The sequence below is a fragment of the Periplaneta americana genome, chromosome 15 (assembly GCF_040183065.1).
Source record: "Periplaneta americana isolate PAMFEO1 chromosome 15, P.americana_PAMFEO1_priV1, whole genome shotgun sequence".
NCBI classification, from domain to species: Eukaryota; Metazoa; Arthropoda; class Insecta; order Blattodea; family Blattidae; genus Periplaneta; species Periplaneta americana.
The window spans coordinates 103982482-103995882 of NC_091131.1; positions in this window are offsets into that span (position 1 = coordinate 103982482).

Consider the following 13401-nt stretch of genomic DNA (forward strand, 5'->3'; position numbering starts at 1 on the left):
AATAGAGATACGAGTACCGACGTGTGTGACTTTATGACATCTTATGACATCAACATTCATTCACAGCATCACCCCGCTCCGTCTCATTCCCTTGAGACTTTCTCGTGGTTGGAGTACAGTATTGCAGTCCACATCTACAGTGACGTCGCCAGGATCAGAGCAAGGGGGGTGCGGATGGGGTGCGAGACTTAAAAATGGGGTGCGAGCTGTAAAAATGTGGTACATAAAAAATTCAAAATGTTCTTTCATGCACTTGCGCGCATACTATGCATCTGTTTATTATTATTATTATTATTATTATTATTATTATTATTATTATTATTATTATTGCTCATCACATCCATTACGATACACTATGGGACGTAGTTGTTTTTTCACATCCAAGAAATTGTTTGTTTGGTTGTTTTTGTTCTTCGAAATAATTTATGCCTAGTATTTTGTTAATAAATTGCCCTTTGGGGTGCTGAAAGGGGTGCTCCGATTTTTATGGGGCGCTTGTGCACCCTTTCGCACCCCCCTAGCGACGTCCCTGCACATCTATCTCGGTTACCACATTTAACAGACCACTTTCCAGTTCCAGAGGTTTCGCCAAGTGAGCACTCCAAACATGCCTTCAGAAATGCTTTTTCGCTAGGTAGTCCAAATTATTTCACTGTATGGACAGTCCTTAATCCAAAACTCCATACTTGAGGTTTTTGAACTCTGTATAAAATCTGCTGCTAAACAGAGCCCTAAATTTACATTGTGATATCTAGGAAGCCGAGATTGTTTAATCTAGCTGTATACCACTCTTCGAAATAATGCTCTTTTATTGACGTAAGGAACAATGTCTCGGAAGGAGGGGTGCATGAGGGAAAGAAACTGTTAGTCTTATATACATTCTGTGTATTTACAAATTGTAATTTTAAACCATACTAAAGGAAATATTTTTTATTATATATGAGTTCAGTATACAAGAAAATGTTTATGACCTTTCACAGAGCATTGGGTGTACTAAGCTATTTATTGTGTTGCGAACGAGGCAGCTCTCTCTTGCCTTGCGCTCTATGACTTTTTCTTATCATTGTTTTACGACCGCTGTTGAGTACTGAAGAAAAAAGCGTACAGTAAGCCTACACCCACGACAATAGATAAGAGGCATTGTTTTATGATTATGACGTTATTTTCTTTTTTCCTGTTGCCATATCCTTGTTTCCTATAGGACAAAAACACGTCCAGCTGTTTTACCTACCTTGGAGACATCGTTAATAATGGAGCGAATGTTCATTTCCTCATATACGTGCATTCTGAATTGCTGCGAAAGAGTGTGCTTCACATTCTATACGTTGGTAAACTGACATAGGAGAAAGTTTAAGGCTGAAGCTATTTCAAAGTACCGAATAAGTCATGACCATATCTTTGTAGTGGCCCAAAAAGTTATTTCCAGTTTTTTAGGGAAAATACATTTCCATCATACCTGACACCAAACATATGACAGGGGATTTATTAAATCCTTTATTAATAAAATGTTTATTAAAAAAATCTATAAACTTTTTATCACATTGCCATTCTTTAACAATGATCACATTTATTGTTTCTACATTTACAGTTGATGTAGATTCATTATCAATAAATTTATAACTACTACGTCTTGTAAAATTTGTTATGCTCGACCATGCCGAAATGTAGTAATTATACATCTTGTAGTAGCCCTTTAATGGACCTCATTAAAGTACACCTGTTCATTAAAGTTCAGGTTTTCCACCAATCAGAAAGCAATATGAAAGCGCAAGTGTGATTATTCTCGGATATGCAATCGAAAGACAACTAGCAAAACGTCACGTAGGCTGGAAATCCAATACTGTCGCAGAAGGTTATGTTCTGTTACTATAATAATTAGCGTTAATTGTAAATAATATTAAAATAAATTCAATTTGTCATCTCGTTTTTCAATGTCTAAATCAATTTCCAGGTTATATCAATATCAATGTTCATTTTACTCTCTAGATTATATCAAGGTCAATGATATTTGTTCCTCGGAAAAAAATCTATACTTTCACGTCTGCGCACATCTCACAATTTACGAGATTGCACAAGGTCACTTCCGCTCCCAGTCAGATAAGAGTAATATGAATACTTATGAATAATTTCTGTTAGAAATCTGGTCGAGCATAAAAAGTCGTATGGAACTTGCCTATAATGGTAATTAAGACGCTCGTATGAAAATTATGAAACTTGCTTGCGCTCGTTTCATAAACATACTTGCGTCGTAATTACTGCCATCATAGGCTCGTTGCATAATGTACTATTGTCGTTCCCTCACACGTTCGTTTCCACTCGTTTTCGGCACGCCTTGATTTGATCGGTTTGGGAGGTCGGAGGGAAACAGACTTTTGGGGAGGCCGAGATGTAGATGGGAGGATAATATTAAAATGGATTTGAAGGAAGTGGGATATGATGGTAGGGACTGGATTAATCTTATTCAGGATAGGAACCGATAGCGGGCTTATGTGAGGGTGGCAATGAACCACCGGATTCCTTAAAAGCCATAACTAAGTAAGTACCATTATGTACTTTCATTATTATCTTGTTCTTTTCGCTTTCGATAAGTACGCCTGTACTCTGCTTACGACTTTTCGCTACCATAACAGAGGAATACTAACTCTTTCTTGTAAAAGCTACGAATTTCAACCTTCACATATAAATATTATAATAGATTTTTCCATTTTTTTTATTTTGAGTACCCAACTTTCCCCGTATACCTAAGTGACTCGTCTAGCTTGTACTTGAACGGCTATTATTTTATCAGATTATGATGTCATATTTTCTTTTTATACACATTTTACTTGGAAGATATCATTTATATGCTGATTCAATAACGAAAACAACAGTTCTATAGGTCTCGCAAGCAGGGAGTACCGACGGAAGGAATGCGAATGAAACACTATGATAAGGAAGAGCGGGCGACAGGAAAGGTCACGAGATAGCTTGAATGATATTCAAGAGTACAGTCCGAACAGAAATGACATCGATAGAATCAGTCTTGCGTTGTTATAGTTACATTACGACTTTAGTTTGTTCCATTGCATGTGAATACGAGTCTTGTATCGCACGGTATTATTTCATTCGTAAACATATATTGCGCGTTTAATTAGCTTCGAATTTTTCTCTTGCTACGTTCTTTATTTCCACAGCGATGTCCTCATTTGTTCATCTTCTTGGAAAAGACAGTACTTCCATCGGCCCGAACCCCTCGCTCCCTCGGCGTGCCTACATACACACGTCAAAACAGACAGAAACGCCACCATTGCTTTTCGGTAATCGTTCCTTGCGCGAGCTATACCCCTATAATCAAATACTAGGAACTTCATTTTACACAAATTGTTACAAGTTTTCCAAGTTCGGAGGTCGAATATACGGGTAAACATTTCGCGTCGGGAATGGTTCGTGGTATATGTATACAGCGATTTCTCCTAATCGGATTTTGATATTAAGTTATTTTGTGCTCTACAAAGAAATTCACATGAAATGTCAATTATATTGAAAAAAAAATCTTTATATCATATGAATTATTTCTTAAAATTAACTTACCCCTAACCATAATGAAAATATATAAAATGACAGGACTTAACTTTCATGTACTGAATACTGAGTTATACATTATTTCATAATTTCCTCTCAAACGATACTTATTGTTGGTTACTTGAAAGTAAGCACATTTTTACTTTTATTTTATTCGGTTAATTAATAACGATGTACCAATTACTAGGTTATTAGCGTCGATGGAATTGGTGATAAAATGAAGCCGAAGACTCGTCATGTGGTTATCTGGAATTCGGTTTACACTTGGGGAAAACCTTGGAAAAAACCATTCAGGTAATCAGCCCAAACAGGAATTGAACATAAGCCCGAGTGCAGCTCTGAATCAGAAGGCAAGTGCACCTACCATCTGCGCAACGCCAGTGACTCACAAGTAAAAAGGCCACGTAATGCATTTCTTCACAAAGTATCAATATCGTTAAATAATTCCATACATTGTGAATACCACTTTTCGTAAATAGAAAATAAAGTACTATGTACAATACAGAAAACGAAATGTTATCTTATTTGTCTGCACAATAATGAATAGTAGTTCAAGAAAATAAATTACAAACAGGAATGTCATTGGTAACATAATGAAGAACTAAATTGTTGTGAAACGTGAAAAACATGAGAAAGCATGTGTCATCTTCAGGACATCCATCTTTTATATATGATAGGCGTATATATGTATATTTAATTTATGTTATTTCGTCCATTCTTATTGCTTACTAACTTAATGCGTTATATTTACAATAAATGCAATTTTCAAAGTTTTAAGATTCTCCTGCTAATACTGAATCGACATTTATATTCTAAGATGGAAGAACTGTTGGAAAAAGAGCAGTTTGGCTTCAGAGAGGGAAAAGATACGAGAGATACAATTGGACTGCTACGAACAATCGGCGAAAGATGCCTAGAGAAGAATAAAAGAGTGTATATAATATTTATGGAGCTAGAAAAGGCGTTTGGCAGAGTGGATTCAAATAAACTGATGGGGATCCTAAAGAAATTTGGTGTGGATTGGAAAGAGAGGAGAATGATCAAGTGATCAGTAATCTCTAGTTGAAACGAGTCAAAATCAGGATAGTCCACACCTGTGGAATAACGGTCAGCGCGTCTGGCCACGAAACCAGATGGCCCGGGTTCGATTCCCGGTCGGGGCAAGTTACCTGGTTGAGGTTTTTTCCGGGGTTTTCCCTCAACCCAATGCGAGCAAATGCTGGGTAACTTTCGGTGCTGGACCCCGGACTCATTTCAGCGGCATTATCACCTTCATTTCATTCAGACGCTAAATAACCTAGATGTTGATACAGCGTCGTAAAATAACTCAATAAAAAATCAAGATAGGAGAAGAAAATGTTAGAAGGAAGTGAAATAGGGAAAAGAGTACATCAAGGATACTCTTTATCGCATAGCTTGTTCAACATCTACTTGGAGGATTTAGTAAAAAACTGTTTCCAGAACATGGGAGGAGTGATAGTAGGAGGAAGAGAATAAAGTGCATAAGATTTGCCGATGATATGGCGTTATTAGCAGAAGAAAAAGTGATATTAAAGGATATCCAACTGGAGCTAAATGACAGTTGTGAGCAGTGTGGGATGAAGATAAATGAAAACAAGACAAAGACCATTGTTGTCGGAAAAAAAAACAAAGACGATAAACGTGTAAATACTAAATGAGGTAATAGAAAAAGTGAGCAGCTTCAAATGCTTCGGATGTAGCCTACTATAAGTACTTACATGAGCTGCTGCCAGGAAGTCAAAAAGAGGATAGCAAAGGCAAAGGAAGCTTTTAATAGAAAAAGGAACATCTGCGATCTCTAGAAAAAGAACTAAGGCAGAGACTAGTATAGTGCTTTGTGTGGAATGTGGCATTGTATGGGACAGAAACATGGATATTACGACGAAGTGAAGAGAAGGGAATAGAAGCATTTGAAATGTGGATATGAAGGAAAATGGAGCGAGTGAAATAGACAGAATAAGAAACGAAGCATTGAGTACAATACCTACACGCAGACAGGTAGAATATTTGTGGATGGATAAATGAAGGGATGGTGTATACAGTGCCCGCGCGGGAACATTGTGGCCATCCCTGTTCTAACCTATCAGAAAGGAAATTCCCGCACCGTGGCGTCGTGGTCTAAGTCATCCTGCCTAAGACTCGCGTTACGGAATGCGCTCTGGTTCGAGTCCTCATGGGGGAAAATTTTTTCTTATGAAATTTCCGTCTGTGTATGGGACCGGTTCCACCCAACATCATGATGCACTTGGGGAGCTACGCTAGACAGCGAATCCGGTTACGAAAGGCAGCTATAACGGCTAGGAGGATCATCTTGCTAACCACACAATATCTCTATTCTGGTTCGATGATCATCCACCTTAAAGGGCTGTAGCGCCACCCGAATGCGAGTCTCAAACTTTATCGTCTGAGCTAACTCGCTCGGTTGTTTATGTAAATAAAAAGAAAGAAAATTCAAATATCTTCCTTATGAATGTAATACACTGAACATGAAGGCCTATGTACAGTACATGCGAGTAGTAAAATAGAGAAAATTAGGGATCCGTAAGATCAGCGGTCGTTTGCGTGAGTACGTGCTTGTGTGTGTGTACGCGCGCAGAAAAATCGCTTAACAAGAGGGAAAATTGTCTCTATTATGGAAAGAGAAAGAAAGGCATACTACTCGATTAAAAAAGTTCCCAGAATTTGTAATTAATACAGAAATAAGTTACTCTACCTTCATTTACACAACATTTCATTCAGTATAGTTCCTTTCCGCGGTGACACACTTCTGCCAACGCATTCCTGGAAACCATTTTGCGAAGTAGCTCTCAGCGCTCTCGTCGCATTGCAGTGATTTCTGCGCTCGCGAATCGTCGCCCCTTCAGAAAAACGTTTATGCCAGGCATAAACCTGCGTTTTTTTCATTGCTGCTTCACCATAAGCTTCTTCAAGCATGCCTAATGTCTCTGAAGGAGATTTGTGCAGAAAAGGAAAAAACGCAAAATTATATATTTTCGCGTTGGCTTGAAATGCGACGAACAAAATATCACATAAAGAACAACAGCCAGTTGCCACACAACAACAACAATGACTATGATCGTGAAACTTCTACTCGTTGTTAACAACAAAGACAGGCTTTGGCACGAATCGGAGTCACGTGATTATCATGATCTAGTCATGGCCATCTTGACAATCGCCTAATATAAATACATGTTCTAAGTTCTAAAAAACAAAGGAATTGCTATATTAAACTCACGTTAAACGTGCATTTATATCTAAAACTTGTTCAATGTTGACCATGTTATGACTAAGAATATGACGTCGCGCCGTAGCCTGTCTTTCTCGTTAGCCACGCTTCTACTAAAGTGACGTCATGAATGGTGCCAACACCAGAAACAGAAATAGCTCGCGTAACATTATTCATTTCGGCGAAAAGAATATATTCCGGAAACTTTTTGAACCGAGTATTTAGTAGGGCCTACATAAACTACTTCCTATCGAACAAAACTCGTTAATAATTATGTTATCTCATCTTACATTGCGTGTGTTTTTCTCCTTTCAATACAAAGCTTTTTTCCTTCCTTTTTTAGGCGAATTTTGTGTGTTTGTAGTCGCTGCTATATACCTATTTCACGTCATTAAAATTCGCCAAAAAAATATGTATCATATGTAGTTTGGGAGAAAGTCTCTATATAATCTGCTCTAAAAGCATTAGTTCACTGTATTTCTACATATTTTGCTATCGAGGGGAGGATCACATGGCGCAGCATTGAAACCAACCCTGGTGTATTGTACTTAACTCAAGCTAGGTCCACGGTTGTGGCTGAGGGGTTAATCTAACTTCGAATCCAGTGGTCCCGGGTTCGAGTCCCGGTTAGGATGAGTTGCCTGGGTGAGGTTTTTTCGGAGTTTTTCCCTCACTTTATCAGGCGATTGGAATCCCACTCATCTTCGTCACTTCCTTTTCTCCCCATCATCCTTTCCTCATCATCTCGTTTCTGGTTTTTCAGATCGCTCTACCTGCGGCCTCCCGAAGCTCCTGACTCTCTCGACCGGCCTCCGTGGAATGTAGTTCAGCGACGTTGGATGGCTTCTGCAACGAGCACCCGAGGCGGACCTACTCGGGGGAGGAGTTTCGCCTCGGATCGACAGGGGGGCCTTTGAGGAATTTGCCGAAGCAGGAATGGTATATGGATTCTGTCGGCTGTAGGGACCGGTCGTTAAGGGAGTCATTATGGTTACGGCGGTGCGCGTAGGGGATCTGTGGCACGCAACTCATTCCATATCGAGGATTAAAGCAATAGATCTTAATAGGTCGCAGTGCTGGACCATTCGTGTCTCTCTCAGTTAAATTCCATTCCATAACTGAAGCTAGGCGCATTCCTAACCCATACCAATTCATTACGCTAAGGTTCACTGTGTATTCGGATAGCAAGTAGGCAACACCACTCGTACTCAATGCGCTTCGTCAGCCGGAGAGTGGAAAATGCTATGAAATGATAATGGTATGAAGATTTGATGGAATGATGGGGAAGCGGGAGAATCCTGGGAAAAAACCTTATCCGCCATAAATGTCACTATGGTTTTCATGAAAAATTCCAGGTCTAAACTGAACTCCAATCAGAAAAACCTGCGTAACAGGCGGACCATTGCAAAATACTGTAGGGAAAACTACAATTAAATGACTGCGACACATATTTCACAAAGTGCGAAACAGAAAATAATACAACACTATTGTGTCACTAAAATTCATACTTAAATACATGTTATTTTACTCATCACCAGCCAGACGTCTACGTAACTGTTGAGTCTAGTGCAGTGCGCATGCGCTATAGGCCTACTATTCAACCATTCCTTCCCTTCGTCTTACCCACTAACTCCTTACCGAATTCTCCTGGTACGTACAAGACATATTTATAAGGAAGTTGTGGCTTGAGGAAATATGAGCATACAAAATGACCTCATATTTTTCCTCGTCCACCCACACTCCACCAATAGGCTACCTTTCAACAAACAGTGGTATTCAGGTAGTCATCATTGCCAATTGAATACTAGACCCCGAACATAATGAAAGAGACGGATGAAATTGCTATTAAATGATGTGTAGGCCTATAATAGAGAATAAGATCTGGAAGGCAAAGAAAATTTTATTGGAAATACAGTCTACTTCGAACATAGTAACGTTCCGCAATTAACTTCTTTTGTTTGACTTAGAATAAATAGTCTATAAACTATCACAGGTTTCATGAGAAGAACTTGGTTGATTTATGACCAAGTGTGAAATGACTCAAGTTTTTAAAAACTTAATACAAATATTAATGAAGTACAACTGTCTACAGTGTACAAGTACCTAACTGGCGAATTTATCAAATAAGTCTTGCTATAAGCGCTTTACACGTAACCGTATATATTGCAGCTCGCAATTCTACGGCCTGGATAGAGAAGTCTGTCTTTCTGTGTAGAGTAAGGGTACGTACAAGTGGGAGCGACGATAAACGATAAAAGAAGCAGCGATGCTATATCAGAGAGAGTTTAAGCATGCATTGTCATTGAGGTGTGCATATTGGAGTAACGATAAAAGCGAAGATACACGATAAAAGCGACGAAAAAGATAAGTTCCATTTTCTTCGCTCTTGTCGTTCATATAATCTCTGATTAAGATAATATTGATCTGTATAATGACCGATGGTTATTAATATATCCGAATATTAATAGATTTATTATTATTTCGGCATATTAAATTAATTGTTGTAGATATTGGCAAATTGATCAGTTGTGTATTTATTCTTGATATATTATGTGATCACAATAACCAATCACAGCACAACGAATTTATACTACCTTTGGGATGAGAAATGGTTTCAATTTTGTACGTATTTAAGTTATATTAAACTTGAACCTAGCAGCTGATATTTCCTATATATCTTCTTTCATTAAGTGGATGTATAGAATATCTTCTACTGATAAATCAAAATGTTCGCTTCCCGCGTCCTCGTCGCTCCGATATGAATACTTGATTCTTTGATAATACCAAAGCGTCGCTAGGTCATTTCTTTTATCGTTTATCGTTGCTCCAACGTGTACCTACCCTAACAGGTAATGAAAAGTCCACAGCTATAGAGTAAAGCGTTGGTATCCGAAACAAGCCGACCCGGTTGAAATCCTGGTTGGGACAAGTTAAATGGTTTGAGTTACTCCGACGTTTTCCCTCAAATAATTGATGCGAAATTGCTGAGTTACTTTTGGCGTTCGATCTTGGACTTATTTCGCCATCATTAAATTTATTTACATGTCAATGTCATCATTACTATAGTCTAAATTAAGTTCACGGTGCAGTGTGCTATAGTACAAGAGCGCGACCGTTCGACTACATATCGACGGCCCTTAGGGAGAATATTGTAAATAACATTTCTGAATAATTTGAGTTTTAAGCGTATGCAGATATGAAGGTTTTATAACAGACTATCTGTGGTATAAATATGATTACAATCGGTTGGAAGGTTAGGCAATAATCACGCAATATTGAAATATTGTAATCAACACCGATACATTTCATGCGTAGAATAATATTGTATCTCATTTAGAAATTTTTCAAGTGTATATTTTCGCAATAAGGTCACGTTACAATTATTGTAATTGACATGTAATAATTAAATCAGTGTGCGCAATTTGAAAGTATTCTATCTGCAACATAAGAAAAATTGGAAGGAAAAGAACAGCAACTGCGTCGCCTAAACTCTCAAGAAAACATTCAACTTTTATTTACACTTTAGCTGTTAACAATGGAGAAAATTATGGTATAAATGGTATGTGGGTAATGATAGCTACGGTATGCAGAAAGTTGATAAAGGAACAGGAATAGTTTCCACAGATAAACACAGAAACAGTGAAAATGCTGTGTCGGAAAGTGTGAAGGATCTCATAGGCCTATTTGTTCCTCTCCAGCTGTAGACTCCCACTATATCAGAAAAGATTCCACAAGAAAATTTTTGGATGGTGATTTATCCTTAGCAAAAATGTATTAACTATACCAAGAATGGATGAATGAAAATAGTGGAGTATGTACCACAGAGAAACAATACAGAGTGTGTTTGTTAAGAAATTCAACATTAGCTTCTTTTTACTAAAGAAAGACCAATGTGAAGAGTGTAATACTTAGAATAGACCTATTGTAAGTGTATGCCTAAATGTGAAGAGGAGTTTAAAAGATTCTCATGTTGGATATATAAAAAAGAAAAATGTTGTACGTTAAATGAAATAAATTGAAAAATTAAAAGGTCAGAATTACAAAAGTATATATGCGGCAGTTTTTTATTTAGCCTACAAAAAGTTCTTCAAACTTCTTATTCCGATGTAGCACCTTCTGTTACTTAATAAAATACTCTACATATAATTTTACGATCTATGATATGGGAGAAAACAGACGGTACTTTTCTTGTGGCATGAGTCCGTTGCAAGAAGAGGCTGTAATGAAATTGGTTGTTGCCTATTGAAGTGGATAAAAAGAAAAAAGAAAGAAAATGAAAATATAAAGAAACTGATTTTTTTTTTCAAATAACTGTTCAGAACAGAACAGAAACATATATTTTTGCTCTTTATTTGCTTATAGGTTAAGTGAGAAGTTCAATGTTAAAATTACACATACATTTCTGGGAAAAGGAGATAAAAAATGAAGCAGATTCAATCTATGCTTTAATTGAAAGAAGGAAAAGGGGACTAACCGTATTCATACCTGAACAATAGGTAGTGCTAGTAAAAATGGCTAAAATAATGGGAAACCTATGACGTAACTGAAATGGCACAAAGTTGATTTTTAAAACCTGAAGTCTTTAATCACCGACGAAAAAGGCAACTGGAATTTGACAGAAGAATTGATCTTGAATTAAGTAGGCTGATTGCAATTAATTTTTGCCATGAAAGTCGCTCTCTTAGAAAAATATGTAATAATTATGAAGAAACTATATGACACTTTCGAGTACAAATTTCGAGACTTGAAAACAATATAGGCGAAAATTAGTATTTTTAACAATTCGTTTATTTTTTCTTGCAAAGATGCTCCCCGCATGATCTGCAAATAGAACTAGTTACTTTGCAGAATTCTACAGCCATGAAATATTCTCAGAAAGAAGGTTGGAACTTGTTTAAATCTTTGTCCAATGAAACATTTCCCAGATTGCGAGACTTTGCTGTAAATTTAATAACAATCTTCGGTTCTATATTATATACTAATATCTCTGAACAGATGTTTCACAAAATGAATCAAATGAAAAGCCAGTATCGTAATAGAGTAGGGAACCATCGTCCTTTTAAGACTCTTGTTGTTCATCCTTTGCGGCAAACATTGATGAACTGGTTAGAAGTAAACAGTGCCAAAAAAGTCACTAATAGAAAAGGTGTTCAAAAACAGTTGCCAAAGTAGATGAAAGTTCAGTCAGGTATAAACAACTGTGTCGATTCAAGGCTGCTTGACTTCGGGATTTCGGGAGATGATCAATATCGAGTCTCGGAACACTCACAAGCAGTCTTTACATCAAGGACGCGACGTAATAAAACATGGTCGTGAGGGTTTTCGACTTTGCGGGCGCTCTTAGTCTCGCATTCTCGAACGTTGTTCATCAATAGTGGCCAGTTCCTTTCCCTTCCATTGCAGACATCGCCGACTAGTTACATATTACACTAATCAGAACGTCTGTTTGTCCGCCATATATTCTATCACAACCCGAGTCGCCTAGTCATAATTCCAGTTCAGTAGTGCTAGCTACAGACGCGGCTGTAATACACCATTAAAACGCAAAAAACCTAAGAGAATAGACTTGATAAAAATTACAACCTTGATTCTCGCATCACACTAAACTCATGAGCAAGAAGATTCTCAAATGGTAAAGTGTGAAAGAAGCTTCGAAGGACGTGTAGCGGGGTTTTGGAATGTCGGTGGCTATGGAGTCGTTAGCAAAACCATCACGTTATATGATTATTTATTAATATCACTTCCCAAACTTTGTAACAACTCACCAGATCACTGCATAATAATACAAGTTTTCTTTTCGGGTGATAGCCTCGAAACAGGCCAGCGACATACAGTCGCGGACACAAGTCTTGGAACAGAGGGTTTTGACAATGAGTTATATTTACTACAGATTGAGAGGTATTGGTTTGTTTGAATATGAAGTGTATTCTTCTCTCCTTGTTCTACATTAATCTAAAAGGATATTCTAAAACTCCCTTCCTTAGGACACAAAATTATTATCCTTTTCACATTAATGCTTTCTGCTAGGACAAAAGTATTGAAACACATCGAGTTAGTAAACAAACTCCTTAAATTAATACACAAAGTACGTGGTAAGTGTCGTATTGTTCAGTACGTATTCTCCTCTTCATAGAGACAAAGTGTGCTTCGTCATTACTCGATTAGTAACGATTACAGTGAACATGGAACGTAAAGGAACGGAGACCAGCCTTGAAATTAGAAATATAGTAGGCCTCACTTACTTACTTACTTACAAATGGCTTTTAAGGAACCCGCATGTTCATTGCCGTCCTCATATAAACCCACCATCGGTCCCTATCCTGTTTCTATCATCATATCCCACCTCCCTCAAATTCACTTTAATATTATCCTCCCATCTACCTCTCGACCTCCCCAAAGATCTTTTTCCCTTCGGTCTCACAACTAACACTCTATATGCATTTCTGGATTCGCCCATACGTGCTACATGCCCTGCCCATCTCTCATTGTATGGATTCGTAACAAGCTGTTTTTACGGTGATGGGTTGTTAGCCCTTCGCCCAACCCCCAAGCTGGAGAACCACCCCTTATCGGCTGTCCGCAACTGCTTATTC